Raw genomic sequence first — 2992 nt, 5'->3', positions numbered from 1 at the left:
TTCCATTGTCTTCTGGTTTCCACTGTCCCCAGGGATGTGCAAGATCAAGGAGCATTGTGAAAGGTTCATTAGAGTCTCCACAAACTCCATCCAGACTTCCACAGGAAAAGAAATTCAATATTCAATATTCTCTCTCTCTCTCTCTCTCTCTCTCTCTCTCTCTCTGTGTGTGTGTGTGAACACTAAAATTATAGGCCTGTATCACCATGCCTAACTGGAAAGTTTATTTTTAAAGATTAGAAAAAAGTGTGTGTGTGTGTTGCAGGTGTGACTGCTGTATCATCACATGCACATGTCAGTAGGTGGCAGAGAGGAGAGGGGTTATGTCTACACTCAGTGTTCTGACCTGTGAGCCTCTGAGTGATTAATAGCCTCACGCTCCCTGAAAAAGCGAGCCTGAGACCACCACCAGTTCCATGCTGCCCAGGCTTCTATAGCTCCCGGGACTGAGAGCAAGCCAAAGACTAGAAGAATCCTGCCTGGGACCCACCTGAGATGATCACCAGACTGACCACATGGGACCTGGACAGGGAGCTGGTCTGGGATAATCACCAGTCAGGCATACACATGAGACTGAGGACAGACATCCCAAGATGACCGCTGCCCAATTCCATAATGCAAGAGCAAAGTGTAGCACTCTTGAGATCACTCCTGAGAAAACCCCAGATGCTCAGAGACACTGGTTTCCTCTAAGAGGAGCAAGTAAGTGGTGGAGAAATGGAAGAGAATGAGAAACAAAGGCTGTATACACAATGAAGACAGGCAGAACTGAGACTTGAAGGTAGTGAGGAAGAGCCTGATGTGAGTAGTTGGTGATGCCACCTGGGACCATGGTAGGTCCTGGTCTGTGCTGCCACTGGTGGTCCTTGGCCCTGAAACAGCAGGGGCCTGTTACCATCAAGCAGGAGGACATTCCTTGTCTGCTCTGCTGCCTTAGGACATGTTGATATCTGAAGACTGCAGAAATGACCTCCACTCTCACCTGGGCATTGTGGGAGAATTGGCCCTGGGGGCATGAGAGCAAGAGAGCTGGCCCTGCCACTCAACAGCTGCAGAATTTGAGAAAGTAGGTCCTATACATTGCCTGGGCAGCACAGTAGAGTTGACTGTGGTGGTGGGGGAAAATAAGTAAGCTGTCCCTGAGGGCATGATCATGGGTGAGCTGCCCCCTACACTTGTCTGCATTGTGGCGACATGGGCAAGGGAAAGTTGTACCCCCCTTCACTTGAGAAAGTGGGCCCAGCACCTTCCCTGGGCAGAAGGGTAGACTGGTAGCAGGAACGGCTGGTGAGCTGGCCCTAAGATCATGAGAGCCCATAGCTAACCAGCTCAGATACCTCTCCGGCCCAGTTTTTTTTTTTTTGGGGGGGGGAGGGTTGAAATGGCCCATTTCAACATTTACCGCATGGATGAGCTGTTGGAGTGCATGAAGGGGCCTGTGCTATAGATCCCACACTACAGGATCTCCTTGACACAGGGCACCAATGGGATATCCAAGGGGAGTCCCAGTGAGGATCCAGTGCTGATACTTAGCAGAAGCCAGAATCCTCACACTAGACCAATGAGCACTGCAATGGACATCTGCAAGCAAAGAAGTGTGGACAAAAGGGTGCACTGTGGGACACACTGGGACACACTACAGCTTCCACAGTGGGATTCTTTTCCCTATTGGAGGAGAGTTTGCAAGGTCAGAAGGCAGGAATGAAGGGAGGGAAAAACCAGAAGATGCTCTGAACCTCTGAGCCATCTCACTGCCCATTTTCCCAGTTTTTATAGATGAAACCAAGACCCGGATGGATGGATATTGCATAGCTAATAAGTACCAGAGAAAGTTTTTGTTGTGAACATAAACTCTAAAATAGAAGAGAAGTCATGGCCTAATTGAAGAGGAATATTAAAGAACTTTCAGCTGGGTATGGCTTGTAATCTTAGAAGTTGGGAGGGTGGGGCAGGAGGGCTGTCAGCCTTAGCTGTAGAGGTGATCGTGTCGCAAAAACAAAACCAAACAAGCAAAGAGCAATCTCTGCCTACCCACCATTCACATCTCAGAACCTGAGAGTTCTGAGACAGAACTCTCAGACAGAAAGATAACTTGAAATCCACGTACTACTCAGACTTTGTATTGCCCCACCTTTCTTCTAGCCCAACATTTAAACTTTAATGTGTATAAAATTGTTCTATCAAATTATATACACAAATTTCGTTACCATTTTAAGGAGTCATCCAGGTATTTTCATGTTACTGGATTTCTGTATTACCACATTTAAAACCAAGGAACTGTGGGCTGGCGCTGCCATTTCCCCGTTACAATGTTTCCCTGAGTTTCCACTAACAATTGACAGTCACTTTGTGGAAATAACTTTGAACAAACTCACTCTGGGGGAAATATTGCCACCAGGCTTATAGTCCTTTCTTACAGCTTTGAAGGAGTGTGACTAATGTACCTGAAGAGCTGAACAACTTCTCTGGAGTAAGGAAAATAACTTCTTGGAAGACAAAGTTAAATACAGAAGTTTGTCTAACACAGCCTCTCTCAAGCTTCAGAGTGCACAAGGAGCACCAAACACTTGTTTTAAGTGTATATGTTTGAGTGGATGCTCTGATTACAGTAATAAAAAACACCTTATACCAGGCTAGGCCCTTCCAAGATAACAGTTACATAGCCTAGGGAACACACGGATACACACACACATACACACACAGGCATGCACACACACACAGGCACACACATACACAGGCACACACACAGGCACACACACACACAGGCACACACACAGGCATACACACACATACACAGGCACACAGACACACACAGGCACACACACATACATAGGCACACATACACAGGCATACACACACACACACACACACACACACACACACACACATACACACACACACAGAGGCCCATACAAACCCATCATTACTTGAAGACACCAGAAAGTTGTTAAAAGCAGGCATATTGATGAATAGAGGAAGCATTCCCTAGGTG

At 46.8% G+C, this 2992-nt stretch overlaps 1 non-coding gene across 1 annotated transcript; it reads left to right on the top strand.

Annotated features, from left to right (window-relative positions):
- The first annotated feature begins 245 nt into the window (after positions 1 to 245).
- Positions 246 to 380, top strand: LOC117717425 (small nucleolar RNA SNORA17). The gene has a single exon (XR_004607914.1). It is a non-coding gene; the product is annotated as a small nucleolar RNA SNORA17 (small nucleolar RNA).
- The last annotated feature ends 2612 nt before the right edge of the window (positions 381 to 2992 follow it).

Source organism: Arvicanthis niloticus, chromosome 11 (assembly GCF_011762505.2).
Source record: "Arvicanthis niloticus isolate mArvNil1 chromosome 11, mArvNil1.pat.X, whole genome shotgun sequence".
In the NCBI taxonomy this organism is placed as follows: domain Eukaryota; kingdom Metazoa; phylum Chordata; class Mammalia; order Rodentia; family Muridae; genus Arvicanthis; species Arvicanthis niloticus.
The sequence above is the reverse complement of the archived record's forward strand: the minus strand, read 5'-3'. Positions and strand labels throughout refer to the sequence as shown.